The sequence below is a fragment of the Taudactylus pleione genome, unplaced genomic scaffold (assembly GCF_031769625.1).
Source record: "Taudactylus pleione unplaced genomic scaffold, aTauple2 ptg000087l, whole genome shotgun sequence".
Lineage (NCBI taxonomy): Eukaryota > Metazoa > Chordata > Amphibia > Anura > Myobatrachidae > Taudactylus > Taudactylus pleione.
In genome coordinates, this window is record NW_028284489.1 from 9,045,636 (window position 1) to 9,060,642 (window position 15,007).

General features: G+C 44.2%; 1 pseudogene; it reads left to right on the forward strand.

The window, feature by feature from the left end:
- Positions 1 to 8,652: 8,652 nt before the first annotated feature.
- LOC148529082 (5S ribosomal RNA) lies at positions 8,653 to 8,771 on the forward strand (annotated as a pseudogene).
- Positions 8,772 to 15,007: the final 6,236 nt, after the last annotated feature.

Sequence of the window (15,007 nt, forward strand, 5' to 3'; positions counted from 1 at the left end):
AGGGCATTTGGAATGCCTTGCGGGCATCCCACAGCTTGGCTACTGTGGCAGGGGCCGTGGAATTATCAGGGCCCACGACAAAAAAGGCAGTACTAATAACGAGTCAACTTGACTCATTATTACAGTACTTAATACTTTGCGCTGCACTGTACCACAGGAGGTGGGCTGTCCAGAGGAGGATGGGGCCCCTCCTCTACCTGACCAAGCTGGCACTAGACTAGACTGCCCGGGACCCAGCCTAGCCATTCTGCCCCCTCCTCTGTTCTACAAGCACCCTGTTTTTCCCTGACCGAGTCCCCGCCCCCTACTCTCTGTTTGTTCTAAAAGCACCCTGCCTTTCCCTGACTGAGACCCCGCCCCCTTGCTCTGAAACCCCGCCCCTTCCTCTCCAATCTAGCGGCTAGCCTTCTGTCATCACAGTTTCTCTTCTTATTTCCTGGCGATGGAGCCCAGCAGGGATCCTCTTGCTGGACAGGTAAGTGCCAGTGTCATCTAAGGGGTTGGTATCTGTATGCAATGGGGAGGGGGGGTTATGAGTGTGTTTTAATACTGTATGTGTTGGGGTGTTGTATTAATGCAGTGTGTGTCTGTGTGTGGGGAGTATTAATTTAATGTGTACTGTGTGTGTGTGTGTGTGTGTGTGTGAGGGGCTCTATATTATCTTCAGTACTTCATAACTTATATATGGGTCACTGATGTTCTGTGCGTTTTTATGGCGCTCACTGTGGCCCTCTCTGCATTATATGGCGCTCATTGCAGCGCTCTGCATTATATGGTGCTCACTGAGGAGCTGTATATTATATGGCGCTCACTGCAACACTCTATTATATTGCGCTCACTGCGATGCTCTCTGCAAATATGGCGCCTCTGCATTATATGGCTCTCACTGCAACGCACTCTGCATTATAAGGCGCTACTGGTACCCTATGTGCTGTGAGACCACGCCCATTCTCCACGCGTCCACGCCTATTTTTCAACTGCACGCCTAAGGTATTTGCAGATTGTCCCTTGCTTGCTATCTGCACCTGGGCCCACTACTCACTAGTTCTGCCACTGGGCTGTAGCAAGTAAAATGGCCATGGGAGGGCATGCCATGCATGCCCAGCCACAGCTACTCCTCACCCCTCACGGCTCCACCTTCATCAACTGCCCAGTGGCCACCAAGTGCAACAGGGACAGTCCAGGAGCTGGAAAACAAGCAGAGTTGGCTGTGACTGCCTCCCTGGCCCTGAAGGGAGTGAGTCTCATTTATTAATGAAGCTAAACACCAGCAACATTTCTTGTTTAGTATCACAGTGATACAAACAAAACTGCCACTGGTGTTTATCTATACTTACCCCTCCGGCTAAGTCCAGCGAAGTCCTCCACATGGGCTAGGTCCTCCGCTCAGCTGCTGGCAGCCTAGCTGCCAGTGACGCGCTTCTGTGTAATGCGCATGTGCAATGGTCCGTCTGTGCATGTGTATGGCATTTAACCCGACAGGGATCCGTAAGTGCAATGGGAACGCAAGCGGCTGTAATCTTAGATTACCGCTATTTTTTTAATACAGAAAGGATGATATAAGCTATTTAGCGAGTGCTAATGGGTTTATGCATCGTTGATAAATGGGGCCCTAAGTAAATCAGCTGGATTCTCAACTGGTAGAGGGGTACTGCTGGAGGTGCTTACTGTGCTGGGAAAGGGGTGCATAGAGGCCAGTCTGGCTAGGGGTGCCGACTGTGCTGGATGAGGAGTGCTGTGCTGGGAAAGGGGAGCATAATTAATGAGGCCAGGGGTGCTGTGCTGGATAAGGGGTGCATAATGTGGCCAAGGATGCTGTGCTGGGAAAGGGGTGCTGTTTTGGATGAGGGGTGCTAAATGAGGCCAGGGGTGCTGTGTTGGGAAAGGGGTACTGGATGAGGCCAGGGGTGCTGCGCTGAGAGGGGTACTGTTCTGTGAGGCTGGCAGTGAGGGGGGCAGTATGTGGTGCTGTGAGATGAGTAGTAACTGGATCAGTGCTGTGTGTGTATGTATGTGTAGTTATATAGCTATTGAGAGAGAGAGATGTAATAAATATCTTAAAATGGAGTCAAATGAATCACAATTATGACTCCTAAAGAAAGATATAAGAGGAAGAAAGAAAAGGGAGGAACACCTAAGAGGTAAGTGAAAATTGGGTATAATGTTTGAAGAGGTGGGGGAGAGTGTCTGAAGAGTGTAGTCTGGTGGGATTATCTGCTAGGTGGCACCAGCCAAAGTCTTGCCTAGGGCATCACATTGGTTAGGGCCGGCCCTGCACATAAGTGGCAACTGTCTTATGGTACACGAGATAGATGGAGGGGTTTGATGGCATATGAGGCAAATAAGGAGGGGCATGTTGGCATATAAGGTACACATGGATATATGGCACACAAAGGGATGTGAAGGGGTCTAATGGCATAATAGTGACATATTGTATGCTCATCACCTCCCTTATCTATTGTTTGCCCATTACTCCTCCCTTATATGCTGCACCCTTCTTTAACTTAAATGCTACACTGAAGGCATCGCGCCCTGGACGACAGCACCAGCTGCACTACCTTCTTCTCTTCCCTGTTGAGGAATGAACACTTATATTTTCCTATTTTTTATAATTAACTTGTGATTAGGCACTAATCATGACACTAATTAATACAGTGCATTGCTGCTCGAATATATGTAGTTGCAAGTTACTAATCTGAGCAGCTTTCTCATGCTCCAACTGTCATTCGTATCAGGACCCTGCAAGGAGCAGTTCAGCGTCACCTACGTGTGTCCACAAAGATCTAGTTATGCTCCTGATGATGAATGGTTGCTTGTGTCGCTGTACATCTATATGCTCATATCTGGATGTAAATGAAACATATCTTTAAGCAGATGTCTATCTTCAGTTTCACATATCTAAGGAATTGAGGAACACTACTCTAAATGACCCCTACTTGTAAAGGAGAAGTTTTTTTTAAATAATGTTTTTGATTAGAGAATTGAAAAACAAGTGTGTATATAAGGAATTTACTATCTGTGAGCAAAATGTTCCTGCAGTGACAAATTCCATGAATGAGTTCTCAATAACACATTGTCTGTCTGTACAGAGTTACGATTTCATATGGTGCCTCTGTATTTTATTCAGACTTGGGAATGTAATTACTGTATATGATCTGTTTATAGCTCTCCCTTGTTACATAATTACATGCTACCCCAGACGGCCCTTTCATGTAATTATCAGTAAACCATCTTTTTGAACTTGAGCACATTCCTATACAGCTGCCTTTACATGCTATTTCCAATGTCTTGCTATATTGCATTTTGTATTCTATTAATACTTTTTATTTAACATAACATTATACAGGAGTCTGAACTTCTTTCCCAAAGATAATATGAAATGTAAGGCATGAGAAGCTTTATTCATATTGTGTAAAGTACATGGTGTTCTATCTTATTCTGTCCGAGGTGTTTTCTTTATCAAAGTCTCCCTAATGTAGATATTCAGATACAGACACAATAGCATATTAGTATGGGTGTAGGGTGTGCGGTGCCAGAGCCGTTACTAGAATTTTTGGTGCCCTGTGCCAGATAGAGCATTGGTGTCTCCCCCTTATTTTTCAAATATCGACATAAGATGCGGACCCGAAAAAGGGCCATGGCCTCATGGGAAAGGGCCATGGAAGAGATAGAGGAGGCCAGGAGATGCTGAGGATAAAAGAAGATGAAGCTACAAGTGAGAATGATACTAAACTGAAAATTTACAGGCCCGAACAGCACCCCCTGCGGTGCCCTGTGCACCACCCTAGCTAAGGCCCTGTGCAGTGCACACGGGTCACCGATGCAGGGGGGCCCATTGCCGCACATGCTGCATCCACCATCTGCCAAAACCCAGAAGATGTATTTAATGAGAAGAATTGTCTTCCATAATATAAATCAGTGCAAATTCTAAATCCACCCCCTCTTCCCATGCTGCAACTGTCACTCTCCAAGTTCTCTCCTCTTCCTCCTCCGGGACATGATCAACAGCGTCACAGTTATGAACACAGTTATGTGTGCAGTTAAACTACAGTCACAGAGTATGATAAAACATATAAAGATATTTATTGAGGGAAGATATAATAGCAGGGGGATGCAGGCAAGCTTGATAATGCCAGAATATTGAATGCTGGTACACAGACAGGAGTCTTGCAATAAATGACAGAAGCAAACAGAGTCCAGAAACAATAACAGGATAATAATGTGGTGAATGGTAGAAGCAAACAGAATCCAGAAACACACAGCAGAATGGTAACCTGATTAGTGGCATAAGTTTCTTTGTTTAGCAAGCACAGACTACATGATAAATAGCAGAAGCTCCTTTAGCTTAGCAGAAAGAGGAGCTTGCAGAAACAAAACAGGCACTAAAGTCCAAACAGCAAAACAGGGAGATGCAGAAACCAAACATGATTCATTAATGACCCAGCCACGACTAGTGGGCTCATACAGACTAAATAGCCAGTTGTCAGGTGTAGTCCATGCTGGTAATTATTAATTACCTGACACCAGGGCACAGAACAGAGGGCCTGATTCAGACCCGCTCGCAAGCGGGTCGATGTTGGCCCAGTGCGCATGCGCACGACGGAGGCGGCTCCGTCGTGCGCATGCGCGAGACCTGGATAGCGACGGGCAAGCCGTCGCTCCGGGTCTCGCACCAAAGCGGGCGTGCTGTCGATGGTGAGTGACAGCACACCCCCTTTGGTGGGCGTGCTGGGGGCGTGGCTGCCCAGATGGAGGCGTTCCCATGGGAACGCCTGCCGTCTGGGGCCGGCCCGACTGACATCACAAGTGATGTCAGTGGGAGTGCTCTCGGCTCTGATAGAGCCGAAAGCACTCCAGGGCTTGCGGCAACGAGACCTTACCACAAGAGTCTCGTCGCAAGCCCGATGGTCGAGATGGTCTACACCATCGCGACCATCTTCCTGGCCACTCGCTATAGCTGTGGGTGGTCACCTACAGCTATACGAGCGGCCAGGAGACCGCTCTATAAATTCAGAAGGACGGCCCTGATTCAGAGCGTCCGGCTCTGAATCAGGGCCAGAGTCCAAAAAGCAGTACCTCAGGTAAGGACCAGAACTGCAGTTCACATAACCAGAGGCCTGGCGAGCCCTGGTGGCAGTACCCACCCAGCATGAGCTCAGGGTAAACAGCAAGAGTGAAAGGTTATCGGGTACACTTTGAACATGTTCATTTGTTGCCATGATTATTTTTAACACATAAAATACTCTTTGGCAGTATTCCCAATCATCACCATTACAGTCCACGTTTTAAGGATATCCATGCTTGGGCTTAATTAGTACCTCAGTCAATTTGATTTAATCATCTGGACTCGAGCTTGGATATCCTTAAAACCTGGAATTTTGGTCCTCAAGGCTCCCAACAGTTAAGGTTTTTGAGAAATCTATGGTTGAGCATAGGTGACTTAAGTACCTCAGTCAATTTGATTTAACCACCTGTGTTCAACCATGGAGTTTTCTAAAACCTGAACTGTTAGGGAGCCTTGAGGACCATGTTTGGAAACCTCTGCACTAACTTATTCACAGTACTGACATCACTTGAGGAAACGACATATACTAAAACAGATACTGACAGATGCCTGGCAGCAGGCAGGCTAACATTTTAGACCTGGGAAATTGACTTTAATGTGGTCTGAGAAAGCAGAGCAGCCCCAGTAATGCCTTATGATTAGGCATTTACACATATCCTCATTTCCAAGTCAAATTGTATTGGGTGTCTGTGGTATGATCCTGATTGGTTGAGGGCAACCCTGGCACATCAGTGATGAGAAGGTGATTTTGTACAGAAATAAAACCCCACACTATGGAACTATCACTTCTAGCGGTGGTCATACTGAATGAGTACCCCATCCTCATTTTGGGTTTGGAGGAGGAGGTTTTCAGCAATCTTGACTGGTGGCTAAATTGACAGTAGGTACAAGACAGTGGCATAACCAGGGGGGGTGTTTGAGCATGGCAAGTGCCCAGGGCACTGTGGCAGGCCCAACAGATGGGGCATCGTATCTGCACTGACCATCCGCCTGCCCTTCATTATGCCACAGCATTCCGGATGTCGGTAAATCTGGCAGCATCACATTGCCCATAGAAACCTATGGGGGATGTGGCTGCCAGCAGGAATGGAGGGATCGCAGCAGGTATCAAAGAAACCTTCTGCGGTCTCTCCATAATACATCTAGGGGAAACATAATATTTGAGGTTAACCCCCAAAAATTGTTGTTTTTGGGGATTAAGCTGCAAATATGCAATGATAAATGGGCCACAGAGACATAGAATGAAGGGCGGGAGAGACATACAGAGATAGAGAATTAAAGGGGAGCCAACATAGGGAGGGAGATATTGGTGTGCTGAGAGACAATGCAGGGGAGAAGATGATGTGCTGAGAGATAATGTGGTGGGGAGGTGATGGTGTGGCTGAGAGACGCAGCGGGGGGAGATGATGGTGTGGCTGAGAGATGCAGGGAGGAGATGATGGTGTTGCTGAGATATAACGTGGTGGGGAGGTAATGGTGTGCTGAGAGACAATGCAGGAGGAGATGATGGTGTGGCTGAGAGATGCAGGGGGGAGATGATGGCGTGGCTGAGAGATGCAGGGAGGAGATGATGGTGTTGCTGAGAGATAACGCGGTGGGAAGGTAATGGTGTGCTGAGAGACAATGCAGGGGGAGATGATGGTGTGGCTGAGAGATGCAGGGGGGAGATGGTGTGGCTGAGAGATGTAGGAAGAGATGATGTGGCTGAGAGATGCAGGGGAGAGATTGTGTGGCTGAGAGATGCAGGGGACAGATAATGATGTGGCTGGGAGACGCAGGGAGCAGGAAGTTAAACAGGGAGCACGAGTCTGGTTGAACCGCTGTTGTATGATAATGACCTTGTTAATATTCCTACACAAACAGGCATCTTCCGGACAATGTGACCTACATGAATAGTGAATACCGACTGAAGACGATGTCTTCCCAGGGAGGATACATTCTGCAGAGGTTCCACATTGTGAGAAACCACCATACAGGTAAGGTGCATATGGAAAATAATGTTCCCAGAGTGACGAGAAAGGGTGGCATGTCATTTTTTTGTACATGTAGTGTAGTGTAGTGTGTGTGTGTGTGTGTGTGTGTGTGTGTGGGGGCATTCTTCATCTTATCCTGTGCTCTGAAAAGCCTAGTTACACCACTGGTCCAAGATGTTCCTTTCTCGCACTTCCCTTTCCAACTCCCATTGAAGGATGTGTTGCCAGGGTGTTGTTTGTCTGTTAAGCAAGGGCTCCCCTTGCTTTTTTTCAGTCAGCATTGCCTATTGCTTCTGTTGTCTCTGTGTTTGGGGAAGAAGGGGCAAGCCCATATCTGTGGGCACTAATAGAACAGGCCAGTCCTGTGTCAGACATAAATAGGCATACCTTACCATTACTTGCATGCTACCAGGGACAGCTGAGGCTGCACTTCCTGGAAATCATTGGGCTTAACCTGCTGTGTTAAATGCTGGTGATGTACAGTACTTTAAATTCCATCCGACCATAATTGTTTCATATTCAAATATTGATTTTAAATAACCAGTTATATTTTTATATAAATCGGATATATTATGTTCGGTAACATTACTTGAAAACATCAAAGTAATAGAAAAGTGTGAGGATAATGCCATCACAATTAGGATGCAAGTTTCAACTATAAATGATATAGGCAATATGCAATACAGACTGGCAAAACCTTTAAACCATTTAGGAGAGCACCTATGGTTTGCAGTGTCACACTCCGCCTCTGCATGTGGCACAATATACAGTTACAATTTGACACTACTAACTAAGAAGATTCTTATCATTCACTTCAAAACCTTGAGATCCTACTTAGTGGCATGCTATGAATTTGGGACATTACTGTGTGGCATACTATGTATGGGGGACACTACTGTGTGGCATACTATAAATTGGGGAGTGTGGCATACTATGAATGGTGGAGTGTGGCATACTACAAATGGGGGACACTGCTGTGTGGTATACTATAAATTGGGGACACTTGAGTATCATACTATGTATGGTGGACACTACTGTGTGGCATACTATTTATGGTGGATACTGCTGTGTGGCATAATATGAATGTGGACGCTACTGTGTGGTATACTATATATTGGGTAGTGGCGTCACAAGGGGGTGTGGACTGCACTCAGGTGTCACCCCCTGAGAGGTGACAAAGTGCCGACTCCCCCTCAGTGACAGGAGCTGGGTGCTGCACTGTAGCATTACATACAGCACTCGGCTCCTGACACAGTGAGGAGCCGGCACTGCAAATAGACTGGTCCCCGGGGGCAGTCCGCATCTATGGGACCCCCCAAAGAGACTAAAACAATTACACCATTTATTAGCTCTATTTATATTTTTAGAGCTTCTTCGGCACTCCTATATCACTTTTCCATATCATTTATTCTCCAGCTACCCCAGCACTCATTTTTTATTTTTTTCCATATATTATTATTTTTTCATTGTTTATCTTTTACACTATATATTATGTTACATTTATTAACTTCTTTAATAGTTATCTGTCCATAACTTCATCCTTTTATATCTTTACATTATAGTCACTCACATCACTTCACACTTTTATTATATTGATATATTATCATTAATATAACCTCCAGCCACACCACACTGGACATACCCAATCTCGTCTGATCTTGGAAGCTATGCAGTGTTGGGCCTGGTTAGTACTTGGATGGGAGACCACCTGGGAATACCAGGTGCTGTACGTATTATTTTAATTTATTAAATTTATAAGTGTATATTTTTACTATAATTAATATATCCTCTTTAATAATATTTTTCACATACTTTTATTTGATATTTATGTTTTATGAACAGTTTATGCTTGAATTTCATAAGATTATCGTTATTTGTTCATTTGCACTATGACATTATCCAGCGTTTGTGTGTTGTCAGACACACATAATCTCTCAGTTTGTTTACATATGCTAATTTTGTTCTTTGGATACACCCCTTCTTTTCCTAACAGTAACATGATGGGCTGTTTGACATCCCCTGGTCATTGGTCGGATGCACAGCCACTCGGCAACACAGCCCTATGATTGGGCAGACTTTCTGTAAAAGGCAGGAAGCTAGAGCAAAGTCTGGTGATCAGGTGAACAAGCCTCCTGGCAAAACATGTGTCCTGTCTCTGCCTATGCTCATTTAGCATGCTGATCTCTGAATAACCACACCAGCAGCTCTGACCCACTGACTTTCCCTGTGAGATATCTTTCTATTGCTCTCCTGCGCTCTCTCATCTGAATCCTAGTCTGTGACTACCCCTGCAATGCCTGAGAGTAACAGGGGTGAGACTTAGTTCTATTCTCAGACAGCAGAAGCGCTATCTGTTGTTTCCCCTGGAATAAACATTGTAGTCACTCTCTCATCCCGTTTGATGTAGACAGGGGAAAGTAGAAGTGACTCCACGTTACTTTACTCCAGGTCTTACTTCCTTCAGCTTAAACCTTTATATATATATATATATATATATATATATTTATGCTATATATGTCAAATTCGATGTTTTCATTTAGTACATTTGCAAAAAATTTTTTATTTTTTTTTAATATATACTGACGAGAGTGTCACTACTCAGTATATATTACTATTGCTTCTCTTTGTTCATGAACATTTTTGAATTATTATCAATTATTTTTTCTTTATATATTGTAATTCACCTTATGCATTGACTTACCCTTGTGCTGTGACACATAACCCTGTTTTTTTCAGGGCACATCCTTATTACATATGTACACAAATATGTTGCATATGTCCATGGTTTAGGTTGATATTCAGTACAAGTATAATTTTTTTTCTGTTTTTTTTTTTTTTTTTTATTGCACTGATGACAGTGTATTTATTCAATACATGTAACACTGGCATTGTGTACTTACCATTATTGTTTGGTTTCTTTTCTTTTTCATATATATTTTCTGTTTTGAGATATCACTTTGTTTCTCATAGTGCAAACTGCTGACATTATATGGCAATTTAATATATGCATTTATTACTACTCCAAGGTGTACTATTCTTTACCTAGCATATCTGCTAAAACCAATATGAGTTAACATACTTGGGATAAAAGTCCTCCCAAACACAATCCTTAGTTATATGGGGACACAGACTTTATCACTATCAGCAATGTCTATATATGTGTACTGATATTTAATTAGAATATATATCCCTCACTCATCTACAGGGGACACAGATTTGAAAGCTGCTGGATTATTCTAATAAGTCATCTTTCTTAGTTATCATAGTGTGGTTTCTTACAATATATAATTGTTTCTGACCGACTATCATTTATGTATATGTCGATCACAACAGAGATCTAATTAAAAACTACTATAGTTCGCCAGATATGTACTGTATGAAGTAATGTGCCTCCCTGTAGATTGAATTAGGGTTAATTAGAATATTCATTACCCTTAACAGGAGCTGATTACTCATTGAATTTTTATTAATAATAAATAATAATACTCATTTACACTTCAAAGGACACTTATATTGTTCTTTTTTGTCCTTAGTAGATTTCTATGTTATATCTACACATCACTCTCTGGGGAGAACTTCCTTTTAAAGGTGTATATTAAATGTTAAGTTTTATTCACACTAATCATTCCATCATCATTCATATATAAACAATTATCTATCATAAGAGTGCCCCTACAAAGGCATATTTGTCCTTTTCCTCTGCTTCTCGCAGAAAGTACTTTTATATGTGTTGCCACGCCCTCTACCTGCAAGACCATGCCCCCTTACCACTAGATCACGCCCCTTTTGTCCGAGCGTGTCTTCGCTGTGTGCACTACGCTGTGCTGGCTGCACCTGGTGTCACCCAGTGGAGGTACGCCACAAAAATTGGGGACACTACTGTGTGACATATTATGAATTGGGGACACTAGTGTGTGACATACTACAAATTGGGGACACTACTGTGTGACTTGGGGGCACAACTGTGTGGCATACTATGAATGGAGGACACTGTGTGACTTAATATGAATGGGGACACTATTGTGTGGCATACTATGAATGGGGGACACTACTGTGTGACATACTATGACTTGTGGGCCCTGCTGTGTGACATACTATTAAATGGGGGCCCTGCTATGTGACTTACTATCAAATGGGGGCCCTACTGTTTGGCATACTACGAATTGGTGGCCCTAATGTTTAGCATACCATGAATTGGGGGGCCTTGCTGTATGGCTTACTGTAAATTTGGGGCCCTACTGTGTGACATACTATGAATAGGGCATCCTGGTGTTTGACTTACTATGCAATAGGGGCCCTGTTATGTGACTTACTATTTAATGGGGGCCCTACTGTTCGGCATACTGTGAACTGGGAGCCATGCTGTGTGGCTTTCTATAAAATGGGGGCCTTGCTGTGTGGCATACTATGAACTGGGGACACTGCTATGTGGTATTATGTAACATGGGTGCAAGTGATGTGCATGTGGATAGTTCTTTTAGAAATGTGTAGTGGTCTGATGACATGTGGGGAGGTCTGAGGGGCATTGAAGAGGCATGTGTGGTGGTCTAGACTTGCCCATTCTTCCAGGGGTCTGGTAGCACCACCCGATTTTCTGGAGCATGCCATGAGCACCATGGGGTATATTTACTAAGCAGCAGCTTTTCAAAACTGCCACTAGACGGTCGTTCTGGCTGTTTGAGTTTAAAGAGCAATAATATTAATTGCAGCTTTTTTCCGAAGTAAAAGATATTAAAATAATTATTTTACCTGTTTACATTTTTTTATATTTCTATTAAAATAAATAGATTTTTAATTTAATTGATAGCGAAACTGGAAACCCAAATCAGAGCTTCCAGTTCCACTGCGCATGAGTGATACCAATACAGCAGACCAGTGTCATGCATGCAGGACTAGCTCGTGAAGTAATAAGACTCATCTTACCGCTGTCAGCCAGCATCACCAGGGAGCTGAGTATCACTACAAACTTGTATTAGTATAATGCAGTGATATTTTCTATCACTGCGATAAATGGTGGTAGAACATCTTTATATTTGCACTTTATATAAATATAAACTTATAATCTAGCCACTGAGTTGCCTTACTTGATATTTCACATAGAGGACCAGGCTTTATCACACCCTTTCAGTTAGGTAATTATCAAAAACATTTACAATGAGAAACACACTGTATATATCATAACTGAATCTTTCTCTATATAGATTAACCCTCTCAGTAGTCTTTCTAACCTCAGTAATGTCAGAGACTGTACACCAGAGAACGAGGATGCCCTAAAGGGGATTCCATAGAAGCAACAAAAAGATGAAACACCTGTGGAAACGTGAGAGAAATTATTGGAAGCAAACTCTGCCCAGGCCAAGAACTCCACCCAATCATTATGAAAATAAGGAACAAAACCTATTATTTACTGCTCTAAGAGCTCCATTTAAGATCGGAGCTAATTGCCGGAAGTATTATTTCAGTATCATTGCATCTAGCAGTGATACTTACTTTTATACTGTAGGTATTTACCATATCTTACCTGTCTCCCTCCTCCATGATGTCCTCTGCTGTGCTGCCAGCTGACTAATGCTGCTGTTGATGGGTTACCTGCAAATGTGCATGCACAACGGCTATCTATTGCCCCTATTTCCTGTCTTCCCCTATATTCTATCTCCCTCCCTCTCTTCTCTAACTCTCCCATGTTATATTCTCTCTCTCCGCTATATTCTCCCCCCCCTTATATTCTCTCTTTTTCCTGTCTCCATATGCTCTTGCTCTCTCTCCCTTTTCTCTCTATTTTTCCCCTATTCTCTCTCTTGTAGATCACACAATGCTGACAGCAAGCAGCAGCGACAATGAAAGTCTGCAAAACTGTACCCAGCTCACAGAAGCTCTTGGCCTGATTCAGTGATGGACGCAATGGCGATCACGTAGGCAGATTGAGCGATTGTTTGCCATTGCGCATGCGTATAAGCCTCACTGTGCATGCGCAGCAAATGCATGGCAATTCCGGATGCACAGAGGAATCTATTGCAAAGTAAGCATTTGGGTATGGTAATGTGGGGTGGTCAGAAAAACGCAGGCATGTCTGACTGTTTAAACACCGTTACATGGGCATGCATAAATTAGCCATTGCGATCTCCTACGCAGCATGAGAGCCCTTTGTGTGTCAGGAAAGCTGCGGAGTCTGCGGAAAGTCAGACCTTCCGCAAGGGCAAGATGGGCGCTCGTTGTGCTTCACTGTTACCTATATTTACTCAGGAAAGCTACATCGTATGCATATGAGAAGGCAGCGACGGGCTTCCTTATGCTCGGGTAAGCTTTGGAACTATTTGTATATATTCGTAGCTGAAGATGGTGTTGGCCACTGTAGCCTATGAGCTACACATCTCATCCCCTGGAACCCTCCCCGGCAATGGCAGCCGTGCACGTGCAGTCAGCAGGACTGCGCATGCACAGTAGCCCTGGCAGCACTCTAGGCACATCGCAGGGATGGACTCCTTTTCAGAGTACTGGTATGATTGCATTTTGCTATGCGATCATAGGTATTAATGTAATTCCCAGATAGCATTGCAAATGTGATCATTAATAAATGGGCCCGGACTGTTTAAATTAACTGGCTGTGAGCGGGAAGGTAGACTGGGGGTAGTGGGGCATGCCTGCTCTGTATGTCAGTCAAGCAGTCACTAAGAGCTATTAGTGTGCATGTGCTAAACTGACATTAGGCTGTTTATATAATAAATATGCTAGTATTTTGGATAAGTTTTTCGCTAGCCCGCAAGCATGGAAAGGACTTGCAAAACAGGATAGCGGGGCCTGTAGGATAGCATTGCTGGGCATTATTTCTCCGGTGTCACTCCGCCTCCCCATCTGTCTTCCCTGCTTCATGCCCATGTCTCTATGTCCCTTTCTCCTATTCCCTTTCTCTCCCCCTCCATATACTTTCTCTCTGGGGCCCATTTATAAGTAACCCTTTACAGCATATTCCTCAGGGAAAAAAACCCAATATCTGCTGCGGTCCCTCCATTTCTGACAGCAGCTGCAGTCCCCATAGGTTTTTATGGAGTATGTGATGCTGTCAGATTTACCAAACTCTGGAATCCACAGTTACAGCCCCCACCCCCGACAATGGCCGTGGTGCATCTGTAGATCACACATGCGCGGGAGTCCTGGCATAGGAGTAAAAAGACCGTTGATGTGGTTACTTGAGTCAGAGTACATTGCAGGGTGGGCTCCTTTTACGGACCCTGACCCTGAGGGTGCTCTGTGATACATTTGCCCGATATGATCGCATACTGTATCGCATTGTGTATGTGATCATTGATAAATGAGTCCCCTAGTCCCTTCCCTTTTTTCCCTGTCTCTATCTCTTTCCATCTATTTATTCCTCTCAACACTCTCCCCATCTCTCTTCCCCTCCCTTTCTTTCCCCTTCCTTTCCCCTATCTACATCCCACCTGCCAACCTTCATTTATGTACCCAATGTCATCCTTCCTGGGTGTTATTTCCAGATACCCCTTTTTACCCATCACCCAAATCTCAACTTTCCTTGCACATCTGATTGCATAGCTGAGGACCAGCAGTGCTGTTGATGGCATCTGTTAGCAAATGTGGTAGAGGTAGGACAGAAGTATAGACCCATGTGCAGAAGCAAAAGGTGCAGACAGGAGATGACAGACAGCAGGCCGATAAAACGTTAGTTGTGCAGCGTCCCCCAAGATGACTGTACTACCAATGCTTCTGAGGTCGACAGACTGGGCAGCATACTTTAGCTTCTGCCTCTTGTTTCGGGTATGGGGTAACCAGGTTGATAGCACCTTGGCTAGAGGGGGTATTCTAAGTCGCCAGATGGTCCGAGTGGTGCAAGGTTTAGTGGCAGGAGTTATTCCCTAGTTTCTCCAGCGGTGTGAAATCAGTAGATTGGACTGAAAGTCCAGAAAACAGTTAGAGGGGAGCAAGGAACTTCTCCAGTGGGAGTGGGTTCTCA